The 15589-nt window shown below is 37.2% G+C and overlaps 1 protein-coding gene across 18 annotated transcripts in view; it reads left to right on the forward strand.

Annotated features, from left to right (window-relative positions):
• Positions 1-1417: 1417 nt before the first annotated feature.
• MAPK10 (mitogen-activated protein kinase 10) overlaps positions 1418-15589 on the forward strand; it is a 287949-nt gene continuing 273777 nt past the window's right edge. For 8 of the 18 annotated variants that reach the window (XM_074323986.1, XM_074323984.1, XM_019731285.2 and 5 more), the window contains exons 1-2: positions 1419-1813; positions 6908-7022. The gene's annotated coding sequence lies outside the window, so the exon portion shown is untranslated. Of the gene's footprint in view, positions 1814-3038; positions 3384-3679; positions 3830-6907; positions 7023-15589 lie in introns of those variants that run through there. The other 10 variants (XM_074323976.1, XM_074323983.1, XM_074323951.1 and 7 more) reach the window with 6 other exon arrangements.

The following is a 15589-nucleotide window of genomic DNA, read 5'->3' on the forward strand; positions in this document are numbered from 1 at the left end:
CTCACCAGTACATATATTTGCTGGAGACATGGTCATCTTGTAGGTAGGCCAATTGCCAAGACTAAAAGTTAATAATCAACTTATTCTTATTGATTATTAGAGTAAAGCACCGTCCAAAAACTTGTCCAATGACAAGAAAAGAGACAGAAAAGACAGAAAAGTCATGTAAGACTCCCTTTTTCTATATTCTCTCCTGAATAAAATCATAGCGGCAACAACAACCACCACCATAAAACCTGATGTGGCCTCATACAGTTTTATGATGCTTTTCAATGTCTATGATCACGGCTTCGTTTATATCTGTTGCATGTTATGTCTTTTCTGTGAATACATGGAAGAAACTCCTTCTTCCTATAAACATACTAGCTCCAAAGCATAATGTAAAATGGTATAAAACTCAGCACCACTTGATTGCAATAGACAGAAACCGACATCAAAGGTTTTTAAGCAAAAAAGAAATTTGGTTAGATTAGGTAACTTGTGGAGTTCAAGGGCTGAGCCTGGTTAGGCCAAATATGTATTGAACATTTTCCTTATGAAAAAAGTATTTTTAAAAGGTTAAAAATCGTTGGTAAAATTTTTTAGTAGTGGAAGTAGTCAACTGCTCTTATTGTAAAGAAACCTTATCATTTGTAGATGTTAAAACTGTATGGAGACTTTAAAATATACTCTAACAGTAAAGGCAGTGCAAGTTACTTAAATAAAATGGATACATTTGTCCCAAATAGTAATGCAATTTGCATCAGTTTTCCAGAATTATCTGCAATTAAATAAAAAAAGAGAGACCCGATTTGTTAACTCAGATAATCTGTATTTTCTTTCCACATTCAAATTGCAGTGTAAGAATCAGTTTGCTTAGTGTGATTTAGTGGGTATTTATTTAGGATTTTTATTAGAAAGAAGGGAAACAGAGAAGAATAGCGTTGTGCAAAATGACCTCTGGGGTCCAGGCAGGACTCAAATGCTCACACCCCCTTGGAAGTTATTAGCATCCTTGTTTGCGCTGACATTTATAGATACGATATGTCTCTCTTTGTGCTGTTTGCAAAAAGCTGAGCTAGTTGAAAAGCAGAAATTGACTGTATTTCCAGGGGTGTTTTGGTCTGCGGGTATTTGTTTCTCAGCACGGCTGTGTACAGCGCCAGGGCTGCATGGAGCCGATTGTTTCTCTGGGTCGTGCAGACTGGCTGCCTGATGTCGGTGCTCATTGTGGCTGCCAACTAATCCTGTTCCTTTATATTTTGCCTGGTCCTCATCTCACCGGAAAACACAGTAGCTGAAGCCACACATAGACTTTTTCCTCTTTCCTTTTCCCTCTCGTACCCCTCCCTAGACCTCTCTGGGCTTTGACGTCATGTGTGCTCCTTTCAGTTGCCATAGCAACCCCATTCCCCAAGCCCTCTGTCCGTCTCCTCTGGTAGGTTCCACAATGGTACAGGCAGCGTCACGCTGCACAATGGTTTCCAGGCAGTGAAAGAGGGTGATTCAGCAAGCCACTCTTCTTTAAAACCTGCTCTTCTCTTTTCATTTTTATGGGGGTGGGTGGTGCTTGTTATATGCTTACCTTTTTCTTTTCTTTTTTCATTTTTACTATTTTCCTGTTTTCTCCTCACCCCTCAATTCCTAGGGGCTTGAGTGACTCTAAGATTGGGCTTTCTTGGAAATCACTTGTCCATCAATTTTAAACAATTTGCCCACCTCCAAAGCATCTGTTCCTTATCACAGTTTGGAATGTGGTTAATGGAAAACAAGTAGGGAGGATTTCTGGGGCAAACACTGCTGGATCAGGACCGTAGTTTTCAAGCACGGAATGGTAGGTGGCTCTTTGCTCATTCTGGGTTCTAACCTGTTTTTTGGAGGGTGTGGTGATGTCTATTAATTGCTCCTGGTGGGGTGGGAGAATGAGGATGGGAGAGGGTGGAAAAATGGGGTGGAAAGGAGGTTAATGAAGTGAACTACCTCTGAGGCAAGAAACCACCAGCCTTTCCTGTGTGCGAGTATCTCTCCCCAGACTTGGGTGTGTTGGAACCTTTCTGTTTGCAGTGAGGGTTGGCAGAGGGTGGGAGAGCTTTCTTATTGTAACCAGGGGGTTTCAGACCAATGCACAGCTACAGAAGGGAAGAGAAAGAGAGAGAGAGAGAGAGAGAGAGAGAGAGAGAGAGAGAGATATTGAGAGACAGAAGGGAACAGCTGTGCTTGTTAGAAGTGCTGACCTCAGTCCCACATCTAAGAAATGCTATGCTTCCAAAAAACATTAAAAAAAATTGTGTCTTTAAGTATGCATTTATATTTACTTCCTGACAGGTGTAACTTAAATAAATATTTTGGGATATATTTACATATTTTAGTAGGGAATGGTATATATATTTTTTAGTTGCAAAACTAATGGCATTAATCTTGCAGAGACACTCTAGGCTAAATTTGGGCTGGGGAGAGGAACACAGAACAGGGGTCAGGTTAGAGGTAGGAGGACACATTGGCACTGCAGTTATATAGGGAAGTGGTCCCTTTAAGAAAGTGATCTAGTCACAGCCGGCAGCATTTTTTTTTTTTTTTCTTTTTTAATGGCATGGTTCCCAGGTATTCTGTGCTGGGATACTGTGTCCCCTAGAAATGTCAGAGCTCTTTTTTGGTGGGGAGGGGGGAAGGTATATCATCAGAAATGAGCATGGCAATATATTTATCAGAATTTATGTATTTGTGTCTGCTGCAAAATAAATGTGATTTATTGGAAAGTCTTCAAGTGAATCAAGGTTGGAGATATTTCAACAAAATTGTATATACACATATATATTCTCCCCCTCCCCCATATTTAAATCTAGAAACGAAGTCTCTGCTTTTACCCCCTTAAAGATATAACTTTTCAGGGTACTGCAGTTTAGCCACAGAAAAAGGCTTATCTTAAGGCAGTTGGCCCTGAAGCAATCACAAGGTTGTTTACATGGGTAGTCTTTGCTGCAGAGCCCGACAGTGTCTGTACAGCAGCCCTGCCTGCTGCTGGTGTGTTGACGATAACTTTTATGAACGAACCAGAAAGAGGCAGGCTAAGTCATATGGGACAGACCACAATTCAGATGGAAGGAAAATGGATATAAGTGCACCAGGCATCGCCAGCCCAAGGTCCAATTTCTCCCTCTGTCCTTACTCTGCTAGTTGTCGGACGCTAGAAGATCACAGAATGCTGATCAACGTATTAAAAATGGTTGCAGGAATGACCCTTTCTCTTTGAGAGGCTTCTGTAAATTTTCTGCTTTAAGTGAGCACATACGTTATAAATATAGATAGAGATTCTCATGAAGGAGCTCATAAGCTTCTGACTCCACTTTGGAACCATTGGATTTTGGGGGTCAGACAGTTTGGCTGTAGTATTTTCACTACCTCTGGTATGTATTCCCTTCTCTACCTTGATCTTACTCTTATCATTGGCAGAAAGTCCCGGGTTAGCTTTTTTACCACATAGAGCAAATTGGATTTCCTCTCCCTCACAACGGAACTAGAAAAGCAGATGACAAAGGTGGTATGACCTTAGATATTACAGTCTTCATGTTCCTCATTTGCACATCACTCCCTCCTGTTGTTGCAAAGTATCTTTAATGTGCTGGGCTCCTGGAATTACAAAATCTTCACAGTTTTGGTTAAAAAGGTTCTTGATGACAAGGCAGTAAGAAATTGTATGTAGTGTGGAAAAATCAGCGGCCTCCGGCTTTCTGCTTGCTTGCCCCAGAGCAGCATCTGGCTGGTGTTGGGAGGAGTGTGTTTGCCTTGCTGAAAGGGGATGTTTATGAACAGATCCCGGAGGGGTCGCGTGTGTTTCTGCTGTCATTGTCTGGTATGTCTATAGTTATTAGTATTTAATAGTTTCTTAGTACATGGTCAATATTTTTCAAGGTTAGAATGAACTTAGAATTGATTGTGGATGCTATAATATATATGTGTGTTTTAAAAGTATAGGAAAATTCATAGAGTTTTCCTTGTAAGTATATCCTATAGGAATATCATAAGCAAAAGGAATCTGCCTAACCTAAGTAATGGGGAAAAGCCGCCTATGTTTAAGGTAAAGCCTCTTATATTTAAAGGTTTTTTCTTTTTCTTTTTTCTTTTTTTAAGTTTTATAGTGGCTTTATGTAAGTGAATCTATTAATTTGGATGTAATCTTAGTGAAAAAGTCTTAATACTGATGATAAAAGATAAAGACAAATTGGGGGTTATCTTGTTTGTTAAAGATGAGGGCAGATGCTCACCTTTCCTGCGCTAGTTCTGGCTTCAGGTCACATTTATAGCTAAAAGACTTTGCATGGAATTGCTGTGTTCAAATCAAATGATTGCTTAGTTGCTTATGAGCATAGTGGACTCAAAGCAAGAGAGACTTCCTTCAATTAGAATAAAGAAGTAAACAAATTGACATTTTAAATTCTTTTTCCATGCCTCCTATTATTTTCTCTTGCAGTCTCTTTTAAGCTTATGGTTGGACGTTGCAAAATTTATGCAAAAAGAGGCACAAAGTGTCCAGTAATAACGCGAAAGGAGTAGAGGGCTGTATTTGCTGCAGTCTGAATGCTTCTTTCCTATCACACATGAATCTTTTACACCTTCTTCTGAGGACCAACGACTTGTGGAAAAAGTTGGGCCTATAGACTACTGAGGGAGATGCTTATTGGTAAAGAAGCATAGAATCCATTTGTTTCTTTAGCATATTAGACATATTTATTGCATTACATAAATCTGAAATGAGACATTGCTGCTGATTCAGATAAGAGATCATGCTATGTATCGATTGCTTGAAAGAGAAAATATAATTTAGAATTGGAGCCTGGGTTTTCAGAAATTTACCTGTCTATGCATATTTTTGTAGCAAGGTTGTAAGTTTTTGGCTAAAGATTTAGCTTGACTACAGGTTATTCTTATGAGGAAATCAAGGCAAAGAGGGGGAACATGCAAAATTTGTATGCACGTTTAGGTATTATTTGTATTGTTTAGGTACTATTTCTTTTCCCACCTTTATTTAATGGAGGGGAGCTTTACTATTGCGAATCTTGGTAGAAACGGAGACCTCAGATGATACTAAATATCCTTAAATAGAGACATTTCTGGTTTGAGAAGTGGACAACAAATTCATACTTATTTTTGGTAAAGGATTTTATAGTTGTATTGACATTTTGGATTCCTAGCAAACCACTATGGCCTTTCTTACTGTTTTCATCCCCAGTGACTATGAAATGTAAAACCTTATAGAGGTTACAGGCTTATAGGCTTGTAGAAAAATGCTCCTAGGAATGGTAATTAGAGTTTTGAATGGAAAAAGAAATGAGTGAAATTTCCTTAGAAGCCTTCCTAACCCACAGTTGCTCTAAAACCCTTGTGGTGTGCAGGTGTAAAATGAAGTTCCCTACAGGGCAATCAGCCATTTGCAGAGTGGCCTGCGCATGCCAGGATTTTTGCTACTCTGTGTGTGTGTGTGTGTGTGTGTGTGTGTGTGTGTGTGTGTGTTAGAAAGCAGGAACAAAACAAAACAAAACAACACCACAACCCAGCAGTGACTTAAAAATATTAGAAATTCTTTGTAGTGACTTGTCTTCATGGAATTAAAACTGCCTCCTGGTTTTTGGATGCTAACCTTCCTAGGTTCTCCCTGTGCTGCCTGAAAATGAGTTTCTTCAAGTAATTGTCCCTTTCTCAAACACTGGAAATAGGACATGAAAACACTGATAGTGAAGAAAAGCTCTGAAGTTCATTAATTCGGCACTGTTTATTCAGTGTCTGTACTTCCTCTGTCATAGCACTTACCACACAATATAATTGCTTATTCCTGTGTTTCCTGTATTCTCTATTAAATTATAATCTTTGTCAGGGACAGATGGTGACTGTTTGGCACATAGTAGGTACATAATAAATATTCTTTGAATGAATGCCTCCCATGTACAGAGTTCTCTGCTCAGTGCTATTGCTATTGTTGGCAGAGTTGGGGAAACTGTAACACAAAGTTTCTGTCATCTGGGAGCTTATAGTCATTTAGGGAGATGAGGTCAAATAACAGAGATAGTATATATGATCAAAGGCACATATTAATGATTTGACAATAAGTGTACTAGGAATTCAGAGGAGAAAGAAATTCACCTCCTCTGACGTGGTGGGTGACACTGGGGCCACATAGGGATGGTACTGGGGCAGAAGCGTGTGGTCGGGGAGGGATTCCTAGCAGCAGTTGTAAGCACCTGGCCAGGAAAGGGACTCTCATTGGGTCAGACAGCAAGTTTGTTTTAGATATAGTGACCATACTTTCCAAACTAGAAATCAAAACTCATGGTTTGATAATGGGTAGAACATTTGAAACTGGCACAGTCCTGGAGAATATGGTCCAATATAATGTTGAAAAGGAACAGTTACTGATTGATATGACAAACCTCCTTTGGTAACTAGATCAGATTATGGAAAAACTTACATTCAGGTCTCTTTCTTGCTTCAGACCAACTTTAGTTTTATTTCATTTCATATACTTAAGTGGTTTTCAAAATTTCCCCCTCCTTTTATCTGTAACTATGCAACCCCCTGTTCCAATGAAATCTTACATGGAAAACAGAATATGCAAACATATAACAGTGGAGCTGTCCCAGTTGAAGCTGAGTAAGGTGCTTTGTATCATAAAACCAAATCCATATCACCCAACGTAGCAGTTACTAATGGGACTCATGGTCAGATTTTAAAATATCTGACTATGCTGGTGTTGGTAAAACCAAAGCTCTGGTGCTTTTGATGACTTTACAGAGTGAACTACCTCAGGATGTTTTATGCTATCCCCCAGCATCACCCATCACCAATTGTATTTGTCAGTCATTTGGTTTTCTCAAGCAGGTGAAATTCCCATTTAATGTTAAAATCAAACTTGTCTGTATTATTGCTTTGGTTTTAGGCTAGCGTGAGACACACCAATGGCAGGATCATCTCAGATCTTCGTTATGGCAACTCATGCAAGAAGCTGTTGAATTAGACCCATTTCCTGTAGATGAGAAACCATACAAGCAGTGGTGAGTTGCAAATTTGAAAATGTTTCTTAGCAGGAAATATGTGATTTATATAACAAATTTAAGTATTGCATATGATTTAGTGTATGGATCTGAAGAAATACTGCTCAAAATAATGACAACTAAAGAGTGGAAATCAATAGGACAGGATAGTTAAATGGTGGTGTGTAGTACTATTAATACCACATATAGTTGCATGGGCACTTGAGGTGCGTGGGCACTTTGTATAGAACCATGATGCTAACACCCTGGATGATACCAGCCTATGAATGATGGCTGCAGTGAACAATTATTGTGGCTGAGTGACAAGTTGGGAACAGTATTTTCAGTGTTTTTTATTTTTTGCAACATCATTCTATACTTACCAACTCATCCCCTCTAGTTGAATTGGTTCTGAGCTAAATTATAACGCTCAATTCCATATATATATATATATATATATATGTTTTTATATATGTATATACACACACACACAAATATGTGTCTATATGTACATATATGTTTATACACACACACACACACATATATATATATATATATATATATATATATAAAAGGAATTGAGCATTATAATTTAGCTCAGAAACAATTCTACTAGAGGGGATGAGTTGGTAAGTATAGAATGATGTTGCAAAAAATAAAAAACACTGAAAATGTGTGTGTGTATATATATACACACACACACACACACACATATATAGCTACACGGACACAAATATGTACATTCCTATATAAACATGAGTATATGGGAATATATAGAAATATATGTATTAACATAACATTTAGATCTTTAGAAATAAAGGGAGAGGAAACATATTACAGTTTTATAAAACTCAATTTATGGACATGTTAGCCTAGAAATTCTTTTGCTTGATAAAAACTATTAAAAATGGATCCAGTTGCTCTGCGAGTTAGAATAATGAAAAAAAATTATCTTATAAAAATATCAACACACACAGGCAAAATATCTTTTTTAATCAAATGGTTGATGCTTCACAGTCACCAAAGTCAATAATCAATAGTCTCCAGCAGAGATGAACCAGTTATCTGTCAAATAACATCTTTGAGAAATAGAGTGTGACAGCGGTGCTTGTAAGACCTCAAAAGAAGCTGTTTTGAGCTAGTGATCAATAGCCCTCTTTCATTTGCTTAGTGGCTTATACAAACGCTGGGTAGGTGGGCTGCCCTGTAAGTTGATGCATAACCTATCGCTGCAAAAAAGGCAGGTGAAATTAACCCTGTACTTATTTCACATCATGATTTTCATTACAGTCTGCTTACAGTTACATTGAGAAAGCTGATATAATAGTCATTATTATTCTATGCTTAATCAACGTATTAAATGAGTGTTTGTTACAACGGGAATCATGTAATTGCGAATAATCAACGGTTTTTGATCTAAAATACGGCAATTTTACATGGCTGAATTTAATATTTTGAGTTAAGTATCACTGCCAGTGATATAGGAAACATATCTTAAACTTTTATTAATTAAGCAAACATTTATTGAGGATCTATGGCACAGATATCATCCTTAGCTCTTGGTGTAGACAAAAGAGAAATATGCCAATAAAAGAGAAAGATATATTCTAAAGGGTGAGGTACTGACATGGTGCTCTTAAATGGGTAGACACGGGGTGCTAAAGGAAGAGCACCAGAGTCTGGTAGAGGTAGGCTAGGGATTTGTCAAGGAAGGCTTACCCTAGGGACTGACATTTTATCTGAATATTAAGGACAATTAGAGGTTAGCCAGAGGAAGGGGAGCCGGGGAAACATTTTTCAAGGGCCCACAGACTTGAGATAGCATGATTACTTGGAGGCGCTATGTGCCATTTACCATTCTGGGGCATAAACGGGGGTGGTAGAGATGAAGCTGAAGAGGGGTATAGGAGATACATAATAAAGGCACTCCTAGACCAAGCTAGGGAATTTGGATTTTCTTCAAAAATGAAGAACTTTTGAAAGATTTTTAACCAGGAGATTGACATGATCACTTTTGTGTTTTAATTGTGAAAATATACACATAGAAGAGGCTATAAAAATACAGCTTAAGGAATAATTATAAAGCAAACCTCATATAACTACCATTTGTATTAAGAAATAGATTCCCAGTAAGTCCTTGTGTGTTCCTTTTAGATCACATGCTTTTCCTTCCCTACTAGAGGTAACCACTAACCACTACCCTGCCTGTTGTCACACTTACCTTTCTTTGTAGGTTTTCCATTTTGGAACATAGCATACCTATTCTAGATCACCCGATTTTGCTAAACATTGTGTGATTCTTCCAGGTTGATTTCATTTAGTTTATTCATGAAAATTGTTATATAGCATTCTACTCCATGAATATACCAATTTTCTTATTCATTCTACTATTGATGGATGTTTAGATTGTTTCAATATTACTTATACTAATATATAACACAAACTAGATGGACCATGTAACTGAGTGTTAGATAGTGGGAAGCAATCTTTTCGGCTGCATCCAAACAACTTCAATATAAATTTCTGCACACATAGGTAGATAGGTAGAACCTGAGTTACATATATTTATTTAAGAAATAAATTTAAAATAAATAAAGTTATTTAATATATATAATACTCTTTATATATATAGTTTCCCCGAAAATACAACCTAGCTGGACAATCAGTTCTAATGCATCTTTTGGAGCAAAAATTAATATAAGACCCAGTCTTATTTTGCTATAAGACTGGGTCTTGTATTATATAATATGATATAATATAATATAATATAATATAATATAATATAATATAACTACCTGGTCTTATTTTACTATAATATAAGACCAGGTCTCATATACTATATTATACTATACTATACTATACGACTGAGTGTTGTATTAATTTTTGCTCCAAAAGATGCATTAGAACTGATTGTTCGGCTAGGTCTTATTTTCGGAGAAACATTATATCTCTATTTCTATCTCTATCTCTATCATCTCTATCTCTATCTCTATCTCTATCTCTCTATCTCTCTATCTCTCTATCTCTCTATCTCTCTATCTCTCTATCTCTCTATCTCTATCTCTCTATCTCTCTATCTCTCTATCTCTCTATCTCTCTATCTCTCTATCTCTCTATCTCTCTATCTCTCTATCTATCTATCCATCGTCTGTCTATCTATAGATACACACACACACACACACACACACACACACACACATATAAAATTGCTCACAGATTCTAGTACACATGTTTACGAGCTTCTCCAGGATAAATATCAAGGCAGTGAACTACTGAATTTTGAGTATGTGCACAGTCAGTTTTTCTAACTGTGTTTCCCAGTCAGTTACATCACTAATATATGAGAGGCTCTATAGCCTCATCAACACTTAATTTATAAGTTCTTAAATTTTGCTATCAGGTGGGTACATAATTGTACTCATGGAAGTATTAATTTGAATTTTGCTGATTACTAATGAAGAACATCTTTTCATTTTTTATTGGCCATTTGATTTTCCTGTTTTTGTGTGAAGTGTCTGCTAAAGTCTTTATGGGATTTGTCTTTCAAAATAATCACTAGCATTTATTGAGTTCTTACTGTGCAGTAGGCCCTGTGCTAAGCACTTTACAAACATTTGATCTTCACATCATCTTTGTGATTTACGATAAGGAAACTCAGGTTTGGAGAGGTTGAATAACTTGCTGGCAACCACACAGCTAAGAAACAGTGGGCTTAGCATTGAAGCCCAGGGCTTTCTGACTCCAGAGTGCTTCCATTTCTTGGAGCCAGAGAGAACACTTAAGGTGCTGGTGCAGGAATCCAGTTAAAAAAGATTAAGGGCATAAACCAAAGAATCACCAGTTGGACATAAGTACAAAGCAGCTGTACTCGGTAATGAATGTCGTGGGTGAAGAAGAGGGAGGATTTTAAAAGTCTCAAGTTTTACTACCTGTTGGCTAGGTAGATTTAATTTTAATCATACACTGTCTATTTATATTTCAGGTATTGTGGTAAGTTTTAAGAATACATTTTATGCTTTCATGATTTAGTAAGAGATGAATTTAGTTCATAGGATCATAAAGTTTAGGGTTTAAAGAAACCACAATGTTTATTTGGATCAACTCTTCACTGTTTAAAAGTGTGGAGCCTTGTACAAAAAGAGCATAAGTGGCTTGTTCAAGATCTCATGTTACTAAGTGTCAGATGAAGAATAGACGCTAGGCCTGCAAAGAAGGCGAAGAAATCACAGCTTGCTTAACTTGTAAATCAGTAAGTGAAAATACAGTCAACCTACTTTAGCTCCTAAACATTTTTCAAGTCAGTTCCCTTTGAAATAAATCTGTTGTTCCTCCCTAAGTTAGGCCCGCATCATCATTAGCAGGTTTATTTAGTCGAGCATGTTACCGTCTTGCTCATGATTCTACCATTGAAGCCACCAGATCTGATTTGCAGTTTTTACCATGTAACTGTCCTGGTTACTTTCTTGTGCTCGGTTGCCTATGTAAATAAATTCCCTTCTCCTTAAAGTATACCACACTCCCATCCACCCCCATTTAGGAACTGACGATCTCTCGAATTGCCTGGGACATCAATGTGCTTCAGTTTCCTCACACACACTCCGTGTTTCTTATCTCTGCGATTTACTGCACACTGTCCGTTCTGCATGTATTCACCCCACCCATCCTTTACTCACAGCCATTAGTCATCTTTTAAGACCTTTGCAATTCAGAGAATGGTCTGGGGACCAACAACATGCGTATCATCTGTAAGCTTGATAGAAACGCAGCATCTCAAGACTCACCCAGGTCTACTGAGTCCAACTCTTTCAAACAAGATTCTCAAGTGATTTAAAGTTTGAGAGGTATTGCTTAGACTCACTTTAGATTTCATGAAGTTATCTTCCTTTAGAAACCTTTTCTGACTCCTTCCATTGTGCATTCCTTCCTGCCTGGTGTTCTCACAGAAGCCTATGTGTATCTACCTCACTGTATTACCACAATGTTACACTGTTTTTGTGTCTGTCCCTCCGCCTTAGCCGGTATTTGAGCCAGATCTAATTATCGTTGACTTTTGCATGCCTAGCACAGTGCCTGACACTTGGTAGTACTGCACAAATGTTTGTTGAATAATTGATGAAAAAAGAAGAGAGAACAAAAGACAGATATATAGAAAGACAGAAGCAGAAATAGGAAAAGAAAATCATGAGGAGAATAAAGCATAGCCAAAGGGATTTCATAGAGAAATAACTAGACTATAAAGAAGGCACCAAAAATTGTGCCTCTGGAAAGTTGTACGATTTGGAAAGCAGCCTGACAGAAGGTCTACAACCATATTTAAATAGATTGGGGGATAAATGTGAAAATTGTTTGTCAAATCCCCCAGAATCCAAATATTGCCCTCGTTTCTCATATAACAGGTATTTTTTTGTTGTTGTTGTTGAGTAAATTTTGCCAAAATTTGTTTTAGGTTCCTAAACAATGTGTCCTACTGTCCTTTCAGTCAGAGACTGTTTGGAATATTGTGTGAAAGAGGATAGAGGATGCAGGTTTGTTCTGAAGTTGTAGAGGAGCCAGGAAAGAGACTGGTGAGTGGAGAGTAGCTACCCTACATAAAATAACTTTCTGATTATTAACTTGGGTAACTTTCTGTATCCAAGTCTGTTTTTTTTGAAAAATAGTAAACTTTCCAGCAGTGCAAATATTTAAGCATCTTCATGGTTAACCAAATATTAAGAACTTTTAGAGATGATACTGCTTTATGTGAGAGATTGAACTAAATGGCCTCTAAAGTCTAAGGTCCCTATGAATTATGAATCTGTAGTTGTTTAGAGAAGTTTAGGAAGAATGACAATCATAATAACGATTATAATAGTGGATAACATTTATCGAGTGATTACTTCGTGCCACACACTGTTCAAAGCCCTTTGTGTGCACTAATTCATTTAAAACCTTCACAGAATTCCTACCAAGTGTTTCTGTTTTACACATGATAAAACTGAAGCATAGATGGCTTAGTAACCTGCCCTAGGTCATGCAACTAGCAGTGGTAGACCTGAGGGAGCCCAACTCGGGAGCACTTCCTTTTTTATCACTAGGTTTTTTCCTTTTCAGTATTAAAGGTGAAAGTTGGACCTGAATGGAGTCTTAAAACATTGGTATGGTTTGAATTCCAGGTAAGGGTAAGAATAGGGATTCTAAGAAATGATAACAACATAATCAGTGTAAAAAGAGACAGAAATGAACATAAGAGGTTTTTAGAACCCAATGCCGCACAAGTGAGATGAATAAGAATATTCAGAAACTTGTCCCTCTAGGGCTGCTTTGTCTGGCTTCTCAGTAGCTGCAAGTTACCAAGATGGGAAACTAAATTCTTAGGACTATTTAACCCTAGGAAAACTAACATAAATAGCCCTTGTACTGTATAAAATTGTAAAGGCCTTTCACTTATCGGTGGAACTTCATGCTATGTCTCCTAGGAAGATGGATTTGGTTGGGACTGTCACTGTTTGAGAGAGCCCAAGTAATTGATGTCAGATTGTGAGAATAATAATGTTTTCCTTTAGAAGTTGATGTTTTTCTGGAGCTTATTTAAAGAGTGAGTCAGCATAAATTTTAGCATACCTCAGATTCTTCATAAAGAATTCAATAACCAGTATCAATCAGAGGAACAATATTGAAATAAAAGTATGAGATCTTAATGAAAATTTGGTTAACAAAAGAAACTTTTTTCAGATTAGGGCTTATTGGAAAGTTTAGTCTACAATTTAGCAGCATCCATTACCTGTGATAATCTATTATCTATAGTGTAGATACCAGAAATTATATATGCCACATGTTTTGAAGTTTTCTTTCTAGTTGAAGTTTTGGAAGGTCTAGGTGGTTTGTGATGCTTTAAATTCTGAAGGCCCACTTTCAAGCTCCTTTGAGTTTGAGAGTGGATAATATTTACAGTATTGTCTTTAGAAAATCATTTATAAATCTTAAGAATCAACATAATTCTGCTTTGGAATTTAGTGTATTAAAATTAAAGATATTGTACCCCCCTCATAAAAAATGATTGAATAAAATAAATTAGGCAAAAACTATGTGACGTAGTAGGTAGGAAAGTATTCATTTAAGCTCTTTTTTATTTATGAGTACCAGCCAAATACGTTATATCATGTGTCTGTTGACTACTTCTTGCCAACCAGCGTTCAGATCAGCAATGCGGAATGTCACAGGCAATCAGATCTCTTATGTTGAACTTCTTTCCTCGTTTTGGTCCTGAGTATAGATGTCTGACTGTGTTATCGTTTAAGGAGCCACAATACCCTCTGGTTTCTCAACTCTTTGCTTCTGAATCTAATATAATGTGTGAAATTCCCACTTACTCATTTGGCTGAAGACTGTTCCTGTTAAAGCAGAAATGTTATGAGGTAAATTGCTTGGCTAGTAAACCTGATAAACTAACTTGCATTAAAGGGTAAATTAGTGATAATGGATTTTGAATCATAGATAATATCTATACTTCTTAATGCATTAACATAAGAGACGAAAAGAATGGAATACCTAGGAAATACTTTTATATAGTGATGGAATCAAGATAGGTCTGGGAGAAGAGTGCTTTGTTAAGGGTTTATCCGATTATCTTAAAATTTTCCTTGTATAGTCTCTGGAAAAGGAAGAAACCTTGATGTTAGATTCTCATACCAGCTCCGTGGTGAACTAATATTCTCTCGGGCAAGTCTTAATCTAGCTGAGCTTCAGGTGTGTGTGAAGGACTTGTAATAATAGATGATGCTTAAATTTCTTTTTAACTGTGAAAATTATGTGGAATAAATGATACAGATGGAATGAAAGTGTGGGATGGTACCCAAAAGGTCAGGCCCAAGCAGAGTACCTTGGTAAGGGTCACCTTGGCCAGTGAAGGGATTTTCGAGCATGAAAAGCAGCTTCATAATGGCTGAAAGAGAGGACTAGGCCAGAAGGAGACTTAGAAGGGTCAGGAAGACAGATGTTATCTTTAGTGTAATTCTACCTGTCTCATTCTAAATCAAGATATTTTAGTTATAGGAAGTCACTTCTCATTATTGAGACTTTATTATCTGCAAGGAAGATGGGTTATGCATAGGCAACCAAATTGACTGCATCTGTTTTCAAAATTTGTATCTTTCTTTATTTAAAAATGATCCTCTGCTATTGAAGGACCAGTGTGCACAAATGTTTGTTCGTTGATTCGTTTATGAGAAGACTCTTTTAAATTAGCCTTTAAAACTCACAGTTTCTAAGGCGCTGGGATTTACCAACATACTAGGTGACACTACTGGCTTCTTCATCCCTTTAGATATCATATCAATTCAACACATTTACATGAAGGTTAACAGATATTTTCTATAGGCAGATTATTGTGATAGAAACTGAACAATGAGTAAGACACAATTTTTCCTTTTCTCCGTCCCTCCCTTCCTTTCTCCAATATTTCCTGGCTGCCCCTTCTGTGCTAGGTGCTGCAGCAACAAAGATGAATACTGTGTAATCTCTGCGCTTAAGCAGCTCGCTATCAAACCTGGGGCCTTGGGTCAGAAGGGAAGGGGGAAATACTTGTAGATAAGTGAATAGAGGTCCAACTC

Source organism: Rhinolophus sinicus, linkage group LG02 (assembly GCF_036562045.2).
Source record: "Rhinolophus sinicus isolate RSC01 linkage group LG02, ASM3656204v1, whole genome shotgun sequence".
NCBI lineage: Eukaryota > Metazoa > Chordata > Mammalia > Chiroptera > Rhinolophidae > Rhinolophus > Rhinolophus sinicus.